We start from the raw sequence: 19,584 nt of genomic DNA, 5'->3' as shown, positions 1-19,584 counted from the left end.
AGTTACAATGGTAAGATATTTAAAAATAAGTGGCTATTATAGTTTTAAAAACTTTAAAATCGTGTTTTATTTTGTCATATGAAATCATACAAATGATATTACCATTATTGATTTGGCTCCTATTAATCTCCAGAAACTTAAATTCCTTTAGATCTTCCAACACAGTACAAATCTCTCGTGTGTAGAAGTGAATGAAAGAATATGGAGACTTCCATAGAATTGAATATTGTCTTACTACAGATTGATTCCTGCTTTGAATCATAATTTTAGTGATTTCCTTCTTTATGAGTTTGTAGACTATATTAGAAAAGAAACCTGCATTTTGGAGTCAGATTGACTTGGTTTCAAACCTTAATTCCTAGCTATATAACTGCAGAAAAAAATGTCATTTTCATGTGTATAAAGAAAACTAATGGTACCACCTTCATTATACTATGGCCATGACCAATAAACCAGCTGATGCCCAAGAAACACACAGTCTGTTGTCACAGCTCAGTAAGCACTAGCTTCTTTTCCACTAAGTGTCTGAGCTATGTAACGTAAGCTCTGAAATTTGTGGAAAAAAATTTTAATTCTTTTCCCAATCAGACATAAGTTTTAAAATTCTTTAATTAATAATAGTAATTTTTTAAAAGCACATATTGAATGCTTACTATTTTCCAGGCACCACAGAATCAGAAAAGAACGTATAGTTCTTTCTTTCAAGTATCTCAGAGTCCATTAGGGACAAGATATATATATATATATACATATATATATATATATACACACACACACATACATATACATATACAAATATGTGTTATATTAGAGGTAAACTCTAACAAAAGTAAATTTTATTTATTTTCTAAGCTCATAGTCTCATACTAGATTTATTAGTATTGATAGGTATCTAGAAAACTTTTTCTGAAAAGGAAAAGGTACCTCTTTCCGGTGCTTAATGATTTTCTATCTTTTCTCAGAATTATCACAAATAACCTGAGATTCATGATATGCCGTGCATGCATGTGTCACGGGTGGGTCTGAAAAATTCCACTGAGAACACTGATTGCCTTGTTATTGCAATTTTCTTTTCTTTGCAAGTTTAATTCTACTTTTTCCAAAGCAAAATATGTAAATGTTTGAAATATCTCTACCTAATATCTTCCAGCTCAACCTTGTCTCCCTCTCTGGGCAACAATATTCATTTCTTTTAGTTGTTACTTTTCCTCTTGTTATTTTCAAATAAGATATTTATGCTTCCATTTCTTGATACATCAATTTTAGACACATCTGTTTACTTCATCACTTATTTCCTATTGAAGTATGGTTTAGATGTCTTGTCACTCCCTTCTTTGCCATTTTTCTCAATGTTCATAAATCACAATTTGAATTAAAATGCATTCTTTCTTACTATGTTGTGACTATATAATTTGTGTCTCTGCTAGTTCAAGCACTCTTTGGTGATTATTTTTCTGCTATATAATATGTTTATGGTGTTAAAATGTACCTTTTTAAAATTACTTGCTTAGAATTAGTATTAAAAAGATAGATATGTGTAGTCTAGAACCTTGGCATCTTGGCCAGCTCCCAAATTCAAACTATTTCTGTGAAGAGCCTGCTTGCTTAGAACTTAGCACTGTGGAAGGCCAGTGCTGTTTGCTAATGTAGGTCTGGGCATGAGGGCATATACACATGTAGAATGTGTGGGAGAATGTGTGTTTTTAGAAGTCTCTAGCACCAATATTACAGATAGTTTTGGCACCAGCATGACCTATGCTGTATCAGAACCAAGGTATCCAAAGCCAGTATTATGAGTAGCCATAAGCATCTGTAATGTGCAAATGAGAGGATGTCTCTGCCTACTAGACATGTTTTGAGTTTTGTGTAGTCCCTAAGGAGGCATGCGCTTGAACTGAGTCATCCCTGATGGAGGAGGTAACATATAGAGAGAGATTGCCCCCTAGAGACAAGGGCTCTAAGGGTCAGACACAGATGAGGGAGGAGAGTAGGACTTACTGGGTACACTGGGATGCCACACATGGTGGCGCCAGACTTTTGGATAATTGGAACATATTAGGAAGCACCTAGTCCACATTTTCTCTGCTTGGAAGAAGCTTAGCAGAGTAGAGACACAAAGACCCAATTTTAAACTCTAATCACATCATTTACTGGGACATTTAACTCTATGTCCCAGTTTTCTCATATGTAAAATAAAGGTAATCAGTAATTACCATGTAATTGTAGGTCACTGTGAGAATTTGAAAGTTTGCATATACTGTATTTGTTTTTTGCAATTTTTCAATAAATGAGAATTATATTAATATTGGAAAAAATTTTAAATAAAATTACTTGCTTCAGTTCAAAGGAACGATCCTTTATTAATTTCAGTAAACCAATTTTTATATAAGTTGACTATCAATATTTAGTTTCCATTTCCCAGAGATATCAGATTATCTATCTATCCATCCATCCATCTATCATTTATCTCTCTATCTCTCTATCTATCTATCATCTGTTTTGTTTTCCTGGTGAATTCTCTCTCACCATTCTCTGTCCTCCTGCTGCAATCTAAACTGTTTGCTTTCTGGGTTTACTGCAGATTTTACACCCTGAATGTAACTTTCTTATTCTCTAATGTGGAAATCTTGGTGCCTAGATCCCAATTTATTCTTCTTATTTTCTTTAGAACAGGTACATATTAGATCATTTCTGAGTTCTTGCATAATTGACAATGCTTTTCTCTAGGAAATATTGATTGAAAGTTTGGCTAGGCATAGAATGCCAGAATGAAATGTTTCCTCCTTATTAAGAAAGAATTGCTCTATCACCAACTAGATCCACTGTTGCTGTTGAGTAGTCTAACTTGCTCTTCAATTTTTGACATGCAAGTTATTTGTTCTTAGCAGAATAATTTTTGGTCTCCTACTTATCACCTGTCTTCCGAAACTTCACAATCAGTTAAATAGGCTTGGGTTTTGATTGTCTGTCAATTTGTCTACTTCCATGAGGGAGAAAGTCATGTGAGTTTATTAGTATTAGACTTTATCAATTAGATGCTAAGTAGCTGCCCCTGTTAACAGAACTACAGAAAATCTTAGGACCAGAGCTACAAGCAGGCAACAGTATCTTCTACATTTTAATAACATAAAGTTTTCTTTTTAGATATATTTATATGAGTCAAAAAGTGGTCCATAAAATATATTGTGGATGGAAAAAGGAAGTAATTATGTATGGCCAAAACCACAAACTGGTACATGGATTTGGCAAAATGCACAAAAGATAGATGAGAATGTTGAAGGTGGTGCTCAAAGGGAGTGTTGTGCTCTGTTACCTCTTTCCCTTTGTGTATAGACTTAATATTTCCAGTGCTTAAGAGCTATAGGATCCTTGACAACTACTTTTCTGTTTGGTATAACAGGAGCACTGTGATTCAGTGTCAATATCTTTGTTTGAGTTCTTGTAGTTTCACACCACAAAGATGTAGGATGCAATTTGCCCAGTATCATTTTGCAGCAATGATACTGTGACTTTGAGGATAGTTTCTAGTTACTACTCTATTTGTTTCTATCACCTAGCTACATGGGCCCAAAGAGATGGCTTTTATTTGATATCATCTGACCAAATATTTATAAAATGGCAGCCTAAGTGTTGTACTCCTTTGTTTCTTAAAATGATGTGCTCAGAGTAGGAATTTGGATCACTCTTGTTTACTCAAAGCTTTACTTAGGCTCTGGTCCTAAGATTTTCTGTAGTTCTGTTAACAAGGGCAACCTCTTTATCACCTAATTGACAAAGTCTAATACTAATTAACTGATATGACTTTCTCCTTCGTGGAAGTAGACAAATTGACAGACAATCAAAACCCAAGCCTATTTAACTGATTGTGAAATTTCAGAAGACAGGTGATAAGCAGGAGACCAAAAACTATTCTGCTTTCTGGTGGGGGGGTTGAGACAGAAAGACGACATGGGCCAGCAGCTGATGATTCGTTGCCTGCTCTCTGGAAGGGCTCTGAAGTATTGCTCCTTTTGTGAATGTGCACCCAAGATTGATTTTATCACAGTGTCCATCACCCATCAGATTTTTTCCATGCCTGTGTATTTTAAAAAGGAAAATAGCAGACATTTGCTTCTCAAATTCTGTTTTCTTTGGTTCAACTCGTTGGCTTAGCGATGTATTCAAAATCACACTCACAGGAATGACAGGCTACTTTTTTTATTGCACTCGCACCAAAGTTTTAGGCTGCTAATCAGAGGTCTTAAGACCTTTTAATAAACTCACGGTTTCATCGTATGTGTGGTCAAGCCACTCAAGATGGCTTTCTCTTGCTTTCTGTACGTTGACCACCACCTGCTTCACCTACACCCTGCTCACATGACTGACCATCCTTCATACTTGCCCCAGACCCCTGCTAGTGACTGTTCTTATCAAAGGGGCAGTGAGGGGTGTGCCCCTCTAGTAGTTTCACTGGTAAGCAATCAGCCAGCCTCAGGTCAGTTCTGCCTACACCTGGCAATCTTCCCTCCCCCGGACCCAGAGCAAAGACTGCTGCCTTGTCCTGCCCACCACCGCACGTGGTGGGTATCACTCTAGGACCTTGCTTCAGTCATGTAAGCTCCCTCTAACCATTAAACCACTAATGTCTCTTGCCGACTCCAGGCTCTTTCTTTGGTCTTGAAGCTGGGCAAGTGCAGGACTTGTAGGCCTGCGGGGTGCAGCCTAACATCATAAAGATACCATCTTTTGAAAATTAGCTCCCATCCTGGCAATTACTAGTTGAGTCCCACATGTGTGTTTTATAATAGTTGAAGGTCCTTTAGCTCCAATGGGAGAAAAAATAGACTGTGTGTACACATGTGTACACACTATGAATGTTTAAGACTATTTTGGAAATAGAGTTAGAAAAGCAACTTCTTGTAATAAATCTCAGCAATCCATACTCTTTTAAAGGAAAAAATTCCAGAACTAGAATGAATCACAGAGACTTCACATTAAAAAAAAATTACAACAGTTTGAAACAATGGCTTGCAATTGTCATTTTTGGTTCAGATGCTACGTTAATCTTTACTGGCGTGTCACATGCTGGTGCCCATACAATTGGACATCATCACTACTGTCCTATAGACCTGCAAGCACATATGTTTTAAAGCACTTCATGTAAACTTTTGATCTGGGCTGTATCTTGTTTTAATAATCATTTTCACCTATGAAACAACAGGAAAGTACACATTCTTCTTTTGCTCTAAGATCAACTTAAGTTACGTTAGTAAGACAAAAAAAATATTTGGCTGTTTCTTGCTATCAAGTATCTTTTGACTTGCTTTTAAAAACAGAACATCTAGGAGCATATCCATCAAATAATTTAGCATAATTATTTTTGATCTTTTTGAGCTAGTTGTTGAATGCTATTTTTTCCATATCTGAAATGATCCAAAGCCTCCAATCAGTATCTTCCAGATACTGAATGCTTCCTCTGGGTTTAAGAATAATAGGTTTTAGGGACTTCCCTGGTGGCGCAGTGGTTAAGAATCTGCCTGCCAATGCAGGGGACACGGGTTCCATCCCTGGTCCGGGAAGATCCCACATGCCACGGAGCAACTAAGCCCGTACGCCACAACTACTGAAGCCCACACGCCTAGAGCCTGTGTTCTGCAACAAGAGAAGACACCGCAATGAGAAGCCCATGCACAACAACGAAGAGTAGCCCCTGCTCTCCACAACTAGAGAAAGCCCGCATGCAGCAACGAAAACCCAATGCAGGCAAAAATAAACAAATGAATAAATTTAAAAAATAAAAAGAATAATATATTTTAACTGGAGATCAGAGGAAACAATTAACCTGGAGAAGAACTACATAGTGCTGTAGTTAATGGAAATATTTTTCATATTTTCACATTTATTCACATGAATAAGATGACCTTAAAACACATCCTGTTTACCACTCCATAATAATAAGAGTTCTATTGAATGGCTTTGGGCAACTTAAAAAAAAAAAAATCAATGAAATGATCCAAACCTTGTTAGTGGAGAAATTCCTATTGCTAGGCTCTGAGGAGAACATTGTCACAATGATATATATGACAGTGTAAGTTGAAAGTCAATCATGATTTTAATACAGAATTTAATCCTCTGTGGACCAGGAAATGACATTATTAGAAGAACTGAAATACATGGTATTAGACACTAAGTATTTTAAAGCTGACATTTTTTGATAAAAAATGCTGCTCTTTTCTTTCTAAACTGATATTTTATTTTGTTTTTACATGCTCTCAATTTTTGTTTGTTTATGTTTTGTGTTGACTTTTTTTTAATTGCAGTAACAGTATCAAATTCCAAGAACTTAGAAGGTAGACATACATGTTACTTTTTAAAATATTCTTCATTCTGACCTAGTGTGTAGCACACTTACCAGTGGTTATAATAGAGGACTAGAATGAGACATCTAAATCATTTCCAACCCAAGCTGTTCTCTAACTTCAGTGTGTGTAACAATCACCTAAAGACTTGTTAAAACGAAAATTGCTAAACCTACTCCCAGAGTTTCCGATTCAGTAGGTCTTGGGTATTTATATTCCCGTTGATTTCCCAAATGATGCTGATGTTACTAGTCTATGGATCACACTTTGACAACCAGTGACTTATATGTCTTCCTATTCTAGCCACTAGTTACCTCTGCCTAAAACACCTATCTATCTCTCCTTTTCCTCTTAACTAGCATCTACCCAATATCAAAATTCAGCTGAGAAGGTCCACCTCTTCTGGGAAAATTTCCCAAACACCCCCAGCTTAGATTCGATGTCTTTATCGGTAAGGTCTACTCAGGAGACAGAAAACACATGGTAATTTGAAAATAGAATATAAGGAATACTAATTATAACAGGGGATTAGAGTAAAGATGCCTTGGTAGTAAAAGTTAAGGAAAATTCTAAATAAAGTGGAGCAATAGCAAAGATAAGGAACAACCATTGCTCCAAGGGATGTGATCCACACTAATTCCTCACTAGAGAGGAAATAAATATGGCTCACTGAATGGCATAGAAGCCCCTCTGGACTTGCCAGAAATCTACCTTCTTAGGTAGCTGTCCACAGGGAAGGGGTAGCACACAGAATCTGGGAGCTACAGAAGTTGCACATGGTATAGAAAGCCTGATGCAGGAGAATTCACCCCCGCTGCAGGAGCTGGGCACTGGGTGTGTGAGAGGAACACACTGGAATAAGGAGGGAAAGCCCCTTCATCGTACAATACGTCTCCAGAAAACACTGCAGACAAAGCTTAACATTGTGCCATCCGAGAAAGAAAATATGTTTAAAGGACCTGTGTTAATTTATGCAGAAGAGGCAATGCAGAATAAATCTGGGGCTGAGAGCCAATACATTGGTACTTGACACAGTACCCATGGTATTTGATCTGGGGGATACATTATGCACTCAAAAAATATATGTTGATCTGAGCTTCCATGGTAACTGTGTATATTTTATTGACACATATAATGGTCTCTTCAGTAGATATTATTGAATATACAATACCACTTCACTTGTTACATTATTATTTTAACCCCAGCACTCACTAAGTACCAGGAACATTTTAGAAGCTCAGCAAATATTTATAGAATGCATGATTATCATATCACAGAAGTAAAATGTCATCAGATATTTTGAAATGACTTGGGATGTTTATATTCTAAATCTTTCAGAGAGAGGTAATAAATAAAACTGTAAATAGGTAAAAATATAGGTAGCCATGTCTGTTAGGACTTCTGTGCTATAAAATTTAGTTAAGATTATTTTAAGAACAATGCTATAGAACTACTAACAAAAATATCAATAACATATAAATAATTCGACTTGAATAAAAAAAGATATTCATCAAAAATACTCTAGGATAAACTGAATATTGTACTGTTTTGCCAATTCTTAACTATGACTGCTGTGTCTACATACATCAACATGTGACATGATTATGATATGCGGAAGAATGAGAAGGATCTTGTAATTCAATATCCAGAATAAAAGAAAATAAAATATTGTCATTAAAAAGAAGAGAAGCACTTCATTTTCCTGATTGCAGTCAGGAGTGGGGGAGATTCTCATATATTTCCTTAGTGGAATAAAATAAATAAGGAAAGGTAGAATAATATGTGCTGTACATATGTCCATATATTTTATACATATGTACATATGCATCACTTTCTACACAGAGGTATATATACTAACACATTTACAACTAACAAGAGAAATAGGCAAATCTTATTAACACCATTTTGCAGATGACACAGCTGAGGAACCAAGAAATCAACCACTTTCTCAGCATCACACTAGTAGACAATATCAGGACTGGGACTTAAACTTGGCACATGGCTTTTATACCCTTTTTCCTTAAACACTACACCATATACACATATAAAATGAAGGTATAATTGACATATTAGTTTCAGGTGTACAATATAATGATTTGATATTTGTGTATATTGTAAAATGATCAGCACAAGTCTAGTTAGTTACCAGTATCATGATATGTATTTTGTGTGTGTATGATGAGAAATTTTAAACTCTACTCTCTTAGCAATTTTCAAATATGCAATACAGTATTATTAACTATAGTCATCATGCTGTACATTACATTCCCATGATTCACTGGAAATTTGTAGCTTTTGTCACCCTTCACTTTTTTGCCACCCCCTCACTTCCAGCATCTGGCAACCACAGACCTATTCTCTGTATCTATGAACTTGACATTTCTTTTTTTAGACTCCACAAGTAAGTGAGATCATATGGTATTTGTCCTTGTCTGTCTGTCTTTCTGACTTATTTGACTGGCATAATGCCTTCCAGGTCTGTCCATGTTGTCAGAAACAGAAAGATTTCATTTTTTAAGACTGAATAATATCCCATTGCATACATATACTGCATCTTCTTTATCCATTCATCCATTGACGGACAGTCAGGTTTTTCCCATATCTTGGCTATTGTAAATAATGCTGCAATGAACATGGGTGCATGTGTCTTTTTGAGTTAGTGTTTTTGTTTTCTTTAGATAAATACTCAGAAGTAGAATTTCTGGATCATATTGTGGTTCTATTTTCAATCTGTTGAGGAAACTCCATACTGTTTCCATAGTGGCTGAAACAATTTACATTCCCACCAACAGTATATGGGGATATCCTTTTGCCCACATCCTTGCCAGCAATTAATCTCTTCCCTTTCAGGTAATAGCCATTCTGACGGATGTGAAGTGATATTTCCTTGTGATTTTGATTTGCATTTCTCTGATGATTAGTGATCTTGAGCACCTTTTTATGCACCTGTTGGCCGTTTGTCTTTTTGTGTGTTTTTTGAATTTCTGCCCATTTTTTAATCAGATTGTTTTGCTGTTGAGTTTTATGAACTCTTTCTATATTTTGCATACTAACATCTTATCAGATATATGATTTGCAAATATATTCTCCCATCAGTAGGTTGCCTTATTTTGTTTTTCTGTTCTTTTGTTTTTGTTTTTTTGATGCTTTCCTTTGATGGTCTTCTTGATGGTTTCCTTTTTTTTTTTCATGGTTTCCTTTTGAGCTGAAGTTTTTTACTTTGAAGTCTCCAGCTTTTGTTGCCATTGCTTTTGGTGTCAAATACAAAAGATCCTCATAAGATCAAATTTTTTTTCTAAAAGTTCTATGGCTTCTGGTCTTATGTTAAAGTCATTAACTCATTTTGAGTTAATTTTTGTGTATAATGTAAGATATTTGTCCAGTTTCAAGTTCTTGCATGTAGCTGTCCAGTTTTTCCCAATGCTATTTATTAGACTGTTGTGTATTTATTGTATATTCTTAACTGCTTTGTCACAGATTAATTGACCACGTGAGTGGGTTTACTTCTGAGTGCTTTATTATGTTCCATTGATCTATATGTCTTTTTTATGCAAGTACCATACTGTTTGGATTATGATAGCTTTGTAATATAGTTTGAAGTCAGAGGGCATGGTGCCTCCAGCTTTGTTCTTTCTCAAGATTGCTTTTGTGATTCATGACTTTTTAGTCCCATACAAATTTTAAGATCATTTGTTCTATTTCTGTGAAAAATGTCATTGGAATTTTGGTAGGGATTGCATTAAATCTGAAAATGGCTTTTGAGTAGTGTGGGCATATTAACAATATCAATTCTCCAGCTTCATGAGCACAAGATATCTTCCCATTTCTTTGTGTCTTCCTCAATTTCTTTCATCAATGTCTAGTAATTTTCAGTCTTTTACTTCCTTGGTTAAATTTATTTCTAGGATTTTATTCTTTTTGATGCAATTGTGAATGGGATTGTTTCCTTAATGTCTCTTTCTGGTAGTTCATTGCTAGTATATAGAAACACAAAAGAATTTTGTATATTGATTTTGTATTCTTCAACTTCACTGAACTCATTGATTAGTTCTAACAGTTTTTGATGGAGTCTTTAGGTTTTCTATATAGAACAGCATGTCATCTCCAAATAATGAGAGCTTTATTTCTTTCTTTTCAATTTGGATGCATTTTATTTTATTTTTCTTCCCTGATTTCTCTGGTTATGTTGAATGATAGTGGCAATTGCAGGCATCCTTGTCATATTCCTTATCTTAGAGAAAAAACTTTCAGCTTTTCAATGTTGAGTATGATGTTAGCTGTGGGTTTGTCATATATGGCCCGCATTATCTTCGTTCTCTCTATGCACAATTTGTTGAGAATTTTTATCATAAATAGATGTTGAATTGTGTCACATGCTTTGAGTACTTTTTTCTACATCTATTGAGATGCTCATATAGTTTTTATCTTTCATTTTTAATATAGTATAGCATGTTAATTGACTTGCAGAAATTAAGCCATCCTTGCGTATCTGGAATAAACTTCACTTGATTATGGTATAGTATTCTTTTAATGTATTTTTGAGTTTGGTTTGCTAATATATTGTTGAGGATTTTTGCACAGATGTTTATCTGAGTTATTGGCCTGTAGTTCTCTTTTTTTGCAGTGTCCTTGTCTGGTTTTGGTATTGGGGTAATGCTGGCCTCACAAAATGAGTTTGAAAATATTCCCTCCTATTCTACTTTTCAGAGATATTTGACAATTGGTATTCATTCTTCTTTGACTGGTGGAATCCACCAGTGAAGCCATCTGGCCCTGAATTTCACTTGGGGGAGTTTTTTAATTACTATTTCGGTCTTCACACTAGTAATCAGTCTGTTCAGATTTTCTGTTTCTTTATGATTCAGTCTTAGAAGGTTGTATGTTTCTAGGAATTTATCCATTTCTTATAGGTTGTCCAATTTGTTGATATATAATTTTTCATAGTAGTGTCATATGATACTTACATTATATTTTTATACAAGAATATATGCTAAATTGAAATGCTGTGGCCCTACATAGGTAATTGGCATCTCCTTTCCAAACAGACTATTAACTTCTACTTTGGCATGCTAGAGCATTTCTAATCTAGCTCAAATCTTTCCCTCCCATGACCCTAACACAAACTTCATGCTTCTGCCAACCTCATCTTTGTATCATTCTCATGACATATTTCATCTTTTCTTTTAAACAGATTATTGCTGATACTTCATATTCATGTGTCCACTCAACTATTTTTCCATAATCAAAAGCTATCAAAACTTTCCTGCACTTCTCAGCTTATTGTAGCCTCCAATTACTTAGGCATGAAATAGTTATACCATCTCTAACTGATGGAGCCAACTAAATTTAAACAATCTCTCTCCTCCTTTATCCAATGATCCACAACTTGTTCTTTCTGCCTTTTAGTATTTTCTCATACTATTCAGGGTCCCTCACTCACTTACTCATTAAAACTATTCTATGGAATGTACAAGAAGGATTAATCAAGAAATAATTAATCTGGTTCTTATAATCTAACCCCACTGTGATGACTATTTTAATTCAGTCTCTCTCCTTTTCCACTGTGGTTACTGCTGTAGCCTCTTAATAACTTGCTCCGTTCCACAGTCCCCAATCCAGAATGATCTTCTTACATTGTTAAAATATACAAAGTTTCTTTGGTATTTCAGTGGAATTTATAATCCTTAATAAGTCATGCAAAACCCTGGCCACAGTTTCAGTCTTATCCTGCACTAATTCCCAGTATTCTTTGCTCCTGAACCACTTGTAATTCTGCAAAGATGTTCTGCTATTTCTCCTTGATGCTAGGGCACTGACAAGTGTCGTCTTTTAATTTCTGTTTTTTTTCTGTCTTACAAATTTATTCCTGGTCAGCTAACTTAGAAAGTTTGTCTTCAGTCTTTGCAAAAGTAAGATATGGGCTTACCATTTCTACTCCCATATCCATATCTATTTATATTCATTAAGGTGCATTCAGGTAGGCATAAAGTAACATGTTAGAATTGATGTGTTAAAACAACATTTTTTTCAAGTTTACTTTTATCTTGATTTTACAAGTAATTTACATTAAATTGTTGCAAATTTCACAATTGTAGAAACTATGAGAAAAAAATTTTATATTATCAACAAAATGAAGCAGTGGCTGTTTTCACTTTGTTATATCAATCCCTGGTATTTCTATATGATAATTATTCAAAATTAATTTATTTGACATCTGTTAGAATTATCTAATGAATGTGTTATGCCCATATTATTAAGTCTAGATTTTCTATTTTTAAAAACTAATAATAATGATAGTAAAATAAATTGTTGCTGAGCATTTACTTTATATGTGGAACTGTAGGGAAAATATTATGGGAATAATCTCATTTAATTCCCACAATAATCCTTGAAGCTGGTACCATTCTTTCACACCTTTTCTGAAGAAGAAATTAGTCTCAGAGAGATTAAATAGCTCATGCAAGGTTATAGACCAGCAAGTGGGGTGTCAGCATTGGAAATTTTTTTATTCCGGAAGAGATGTTTCTTTTTAACATGAAGACCACAGAGGCTTTTATACCTTTTTGCTCCAATTGGCTCTGCAAAATGCTGATTATCTGCTTTCCTTGTTAGTCCTGGGAATATGTTTGGTTTGCGTGCTTAGCCCGGCAGCTTTTCCTGACCTGCATGCCCTGACTTTTCCTTTTCCTCTCTTTTGTCTAGAATCTTCTCTCATAACTGCAGTAATGAAAAACATGATATATTTAACTCCCTCCAGGGCAAAGAAATACTTGCAGATTAGGTTTCAAAGGGAAAAACACAAATAAATAAATAAATAAAAATAAAGTGAAAGTAATCACACATTGTGAAGTTATATGACACTTCTTCATCATTCCTTGGTTGAAGAAATACTAGCAGATTATTGTTTAATCATGTAATAACCAATTACATCTAAACTGCATATTATACTATAATTTTTTTTAAATTTTTTTCGTGTCCTACTAGATTTTTACCTTTGTGAGTCATTATTGTGTTTTTAGAACTGAAAAAAAGGTCAAGCATATAGAACGTTCAGGAAATGCTTATGAAAGTCAACTAATAAATGAACAAATGGATGGGTCAGATTCTGTAAGAAAACATATGCCAGAACTGCTGGGAACCATTAGTCTTGCATGGTCAAATAGAGGCAGGAAACAGAGGTATCCCATGTTGTGCAACGTCTCCAAAATTCAAAACTCAGAATGAATGTCTCTTTTCTCAGTCACTACTATAAAAAAGGAAGCCCCTCTGTATGGAAAGACTCCAGGAATAGTTACGCCACTTGTCAAGTCTTGTCCTTGACAGTTACAGTTAAGAACACCTACAAAATATTCCTCAATATATGAGTCCATCTAATCACTACACTCTCAATGATAGTGACATTTGAGACTTTATACTTATTTTGGTTGGGGCTGTCCTGTGCAGGACAATTAGCAGCATCTCTAGCCTCTATCCATTAATGCCAGGACCTTCTCCAGTTTTCACAAACAAAAATGCTTTTAGAGATTGACACATGTCCCTAGAGAAGCAAAACCTCAAACTTTAGGTCATCAGAATCACCTGAACTACTTTTGAAAACACAGACTGTGGGGCCCCATTCCTAGAAGTTCTGACTCAGTAGATGTAAGGTGGAGCCCAAATATTTACATTTCTAACAACTTTCCATGTGATCTTGGTGTTGAAGCTGCTGGTCCAGGGACCTCACTTTGAGAGTCACTACTCTAAAGAACAATGCATTGTTGTAAAAGGAAATTTTGGAAATTTTCTGCATTGGCATTAATTTTTATGTTGGTTTGTTTGGTTTTTACAAAATAGAAATGATACTAAAACCAAACCTCAATCTTTACTAATCACTAATAGTTACATGTTTCATTAGCTCATGATACCTTTCTTATATATAATACCGTGAGGTAAAATAATGTGAATTAAATTGCACTAAACAGTATGCTTTTCTAATGCCAAAGTCCAATAAAATTGTGATTCTGCCACAGGCATTTAAAAATGGTATCTTTAGCTCTACATTAAACTGAACACCTGCAAATAGATGCAATGGCTTACAAGTAGTCACAGAGAAATAATACAGATGGGTATTTCCCTACATAAGCTTATTCTGAGCATATATTAAGCCATAACTTATATTATTTGAATAATTGAAATCTAATGCCTCCCAAGTATAAGTTATTCTACAACACGTGAGAAGTATTAGGGAAAAAAAATCTGAATAATTTAGGTTAATTGGGGGTATGAAGAATGTTTCTAGAAGCTTTCAGCTCTCCGTATTAAGTGCTGTGATTCTTCTTCTCCACATGTCTTTTTAGTCTCAGATTAAAGTTTAGAATAGAGTCATTGCTATATTTGTACAAGGAAGAAAAGTTAAGCTATTTATATTTGATCTTCTAGCTAATTATATCTTGTGGCAAATATGTAGAAAGTTTGACATATTCTTATATTTGGTAGCCTAAAGGTGAGAAATACATATATTTAACCAAATATTTTGTTATCAAAATAATATAGTATTTAATGCCAATATAGTACACATGCCAAACATAAGTGTGATAATTTAATTTTTAATCAATATTTTTCTTTTCTTGCAAGTCTGATTCAACATGTGGTATGTATAAAAGTACAGATTGATGTTATATTATTTCAAGCAATTGTGGTACTATATTTTACTGATATAGAAAAAGTTTTCATGGTCAAGTAAATTTGGAAAGTGCTGTGTTAAATACAAAACAAAACAAAACAAAACAAAAAACAGTTTTCCTTAAGGCATGACCTATCTGAATGTTAATATACTAAATTGCTTTGTATGTCTCTTACATATTTTGATTATAAAATATTTCCTGAATTTATTTGACCACAGGTATCTTTCTTTAGGGCAATCTCTAGAACCAGTGGTCTTTAGGATGATCTTTGAGAAAGATTAGTTCACACTTCTTACATCATGTCACATTCATAATCAACTTTTGGCAAGGCAAGTGTTGTGATCTCTATAGTAAATATAAGAACACTGAAGCTTAAAATTTCAAATGACTTGTACAAAGCCACTCGCTAGAAATTTCTGGCATTGAAACTAGTATTCAAAAATTTTGCCCTGTCTTCATTTTCCTACTGTGCTCTGTTGATTGTTAAGAAAAGTTTGCAGGCCAACTAGTATTCAGAGACTATAGTCCCTACATACACATGTGACATAGCTAGAGATTATATGTAAAACAATATTGAGTCCATGGAATAGTCTGATTGAAGTAAAACAATTGTATACTTGGAAGATACAAGATCTAGACGTGTAGTAAGGAGGACTAGTCAGGATATTACTTAATAGAAGTACATATTTATACATATATTTTTAAAATATTTTCTTTATTAAGAGCTGAAAGAAAATGATTCAATTCGACTGATTAATAAGCATTGAGTAATATACATGCTATGGATTCTACCAATGAAAAAAGATGTTTTTGTCTTAAAGAAAGTGCTTTCCTTTCCTTTAAATACCAAAAGCTGAAACATCTTCATACTGAAAAGCTATATGCTTATCTGACATTGTCATTGTGCGGTGAAAAAATATTTAATAATACAAAATAACTAGTAATATGACATGAATGAATTGGAGCTCTTTTCCCATCTTATAGTTTAGTTCATTTCATTGTTGTATTTCTAAATACATTGGTAAGTACTTTGTGGGCAGGTACTACTATCTTTCTCTTGTTCATAATTTGTTGAATTAACATTGCATGACTAACCCAAACGTAGGAAATCAGTGATAGAGGATATGAATATGGTTGGTGAACTGAAATTAAATTTTCTCCACTCATTCTGGACCCATGGAAAGCATCAATGATAAAATGTCTTCTCTGTTCTTTTCATTCATTAAGATGATATTTATTAATAGCATCCACACTGTGACAGCAAACAATGATAAAGTCCTTCTTCTCATAGTAGTTGTTTGCTGGGTATAGTTAATAAAACAATCAAACAAATCAATTACATGTGGAAAAGCTTGGCATAGTCAAAAAACTAAAAGGTCAATGTGATTGGAGCCCAGAGATCAAAGGATAGAATGAGGTGCACGACACTTAAGAAGTTGAGAAAGGGCTGAGCTAAGCAAGGTTGTCTGCAAGGATGTTGATCTTTAATCCTAAGAACTTGGGCAATCCATAGAAATTTTTTATCACAGCAAATGTCATGAGGAGATTTGAATTTTGAAGGCAACTCTTATTACAGTGCAAAGAGGAGCTGGAGAGTACTAGAGTGACTGTGGGAGACCAATTGGAGGTCTGTCCTTTTGGGGTTGAGTGGTGACCATGGGGATGGGGAAAAATAACACCATTTGAGGAATAAAATTAGCAGCACAAACTGTGTGATAGAATAGGGGCGTTGAGGAAGAGGGAAGCATACAAAGACGCTTTAGCCTTTCAGCACCTGTATTTTCTTGTCTGTAACATTATCTCAGTGAGGATAAATAACTTGTATGTTCAAGTAAATATATATTATAATGTTTTGGTAACTAAAATTCTTAATACTTTTTAATGACAAACATCTAGGATTTTGCAAGGTGAAGGATACTCCAATTAGACGAGCTACATGACAAAAGGATATAATTGCGGCTGAAAGAGTCGATTCTGTAGTAGGAGCTCCTGGGTTTAAAGACACTCCATGTAAAGTGATGTTATGCCAAAGACTAAACCTACACACTATATTCAGAAATCTTTTTAGTCTGTTTAGCCTCTTCTGGCTTCCTATTGGCAGATGTACTCTGCCCCACAAGTGAAAAGTATTTTCTGCACAATGAAGGTGAGTTTATAATAACCCAAGTTAAACTAATGGAAAGCATTGAATTGATCAGCAGGAAACTTGAGAAAGGTTAAAATAGCCTCCACTTTTATGTTGCTGTACAGTAGTGAGTAATGTTAATTGAATTCCCCTTGTGAGATTCTAAGAGATTTTTCCACAGGATTCTGTGCTGTATAAAAAGGAAACAATGGCTTGTGGTAAAGTTAATTCAAGCTGAGATACATTAACTGCACCACATTATCGGTTGCTAAGAGTGCTATTAACACACATCACCTGCTGTGTATATTTGTGAATTAGGAGGTTTCCTTGTTAATGGAAATGAGACACTTTCCCTGAAAATACCAAGCACTGTGGATGTTGAAACTGTTTTTTTTTTTTAATTTTTTTATTTTTTACTTATTCCCCACCCCCACCACCACTCACCTCCCGTCCCCTACCCCCGCGCCGACAACCACTAATCTGTTTTCTCAGGATCTGTGATCTTTTTATTTGTCTGTTTCTTTGTTAGTTAGATTTCACTTATAAAAGAGATCATAAGGTATTTGTCTTTCTCTGTCTGATATGTCAGTAGAGATGGTTTTTAAGAAGCACAAAAGGGGAAAAATATCTTTATTCCATGTATGATGTGGCTCTTCTCACTTTTGATACAACACGTTTTACTACTACTTATTTTCTCTTTGTCCTGTTTGCTGTTGTTGTTTTGTCACTTGTTTACTTGTTTTCCTTAGCTTTCTTTTTTTTTTGTAGTAGTGGTGTAGGAGCATTTTAAATAGAGTCACACCCTGAAAACACTTGCATTCAAGTTTACTAACCTACTTTGAATATTCTGAAATAACTGCTGCTACTTACAGAAACACCCCAGCTACGGAATCAGAAAATTCAAGATCGGATCCTGGCTGTGGCTCTGCCTATACATACTTGCCAGCGATAATGGGAAAAGGAGGAACAATATTTACTAAAAACTTATATAATATGCCAGGCAGTGGGCCTGGCTTCCTTTATGTTCTTTCTTTTAAATTAACTGTGACCTATGTTATTTTTCTCTGCTCTTTAGGATTGAGGAATCTGTGGCTCAGAGAAGGCAGTTCCTTAGCTGATCTATAAAATAAGAGTTTTATAGGCTAGGTAAGTTCTGTGGCTCCTTCATCACAGGACAGTCATACAGACATACCCTTACGCCCTCCCCCCACCCCTTCCCCACACACATCAACACAGACACTTGCGCTTAAAAAGTTAAGGGACCAGTAACAATTGGGTAACTTCATTATTTCCTACCACAGCAACCTTATGTGAAAGAAATATTTCAGTATTTTGATTGTTTAATTAATTGTCTACTTATAAACTCAGGCTATGCATCAATGTTATTCTACCAGATATTTCTTACACTTGATCAAACACCAAATAGATAGCGCTATAGCACTTAAAAGCAACAATTTAAAACTATGCTGCTGACATTTTCACACTACATTTGCTTTATTCCAAAAGGGGACCCAGGGTATGAATGGAAATGTAATTCCTCACCAATTACATGGAAACAAACGACAGTACAATTACATGATTAAAAATGAATTTTATTTATGCTTTTCCATGCATGAAATCTACATACTTCCTGCCTGGTTTGTAAACAGGCTCTGAAGAACTCTTCTGAATGTATAATAACTTTCACTGGTGAATTTCTCATAAATTGTAATTATGTGTGGAAAAAAATTAGCTTCCAGAACTCTATGCTACAAATGTAAGAGGAGAAACATGAAAGAAACTCAGAAAATATGTTTTCAATTGGCCAACTTCTGTAAATGGCTATGTCAACAACATAGATTTATGAAATATCCATTTAGTTCATTCATTGATTTTAATGTGTGATAAAATGGATCGTGGTTCACAAATACACCACTGAGAATACTTTGCATCATTATTAATCAAACATTTAGGACAGATTTAAATATAAAATCTTTACTCTCTGTTATGTGCATAAAATTTTTACTTAAAGGAAATACTTTTTTGTAGGTAAAGAGAAACAAACAAAAACTTCTCTGGGAGATTTTGTCTGGGAAAAAATACTAATAATAAGAGTTAATAAAACAAGATACAGTAGTTTACAAGATATAGATAAAATCATCTAAATTGAAACTAAAAGAAGACTATAAAAAATTCTCAGCATGCCATAGCATTCTCCCCCACTTGTGCAAATCAGTTGTGCCAGAGATAGCTAGCTGCTCACCACAATGTGTTTTCTTTTCTTCCTGGGCACAGAAGTAGTCCACATTTTTCAATTTCTCTTGGTTTTAGTTTTGGCTACAGTACAGTCGGTAAAATGTGAGCAGTGTAATAAGTGTGCTTCTAGACCTAGTTCTTAATCACCCACCATTCCCTTCCCTCCACTTCCTGATCCACCTTTTCTCCTGTGAATGTTCCTGTTGGCTCCTTCTCTTTTTCC

This window comes from Hippopotamus amphibius, chromosome 3 (genome assembly GCF_030028045.1).
Source record: "Hippopotamus amphibius kiboko isolate mHipAmp2 chromosome 3, mHipAmp2.hap2, whole genome shotgun sequence".
In the NCBI taxonomy this organism is placed as follows: Eukaryota; Metazoa; Chordata; class Mammalia; order Artiodactyla; family Hippopotamidae; genus Hippopotamus; species Hippopotamus amphibius.
This window is presented reverse-complemented; position numbering follows the sequence as displayed.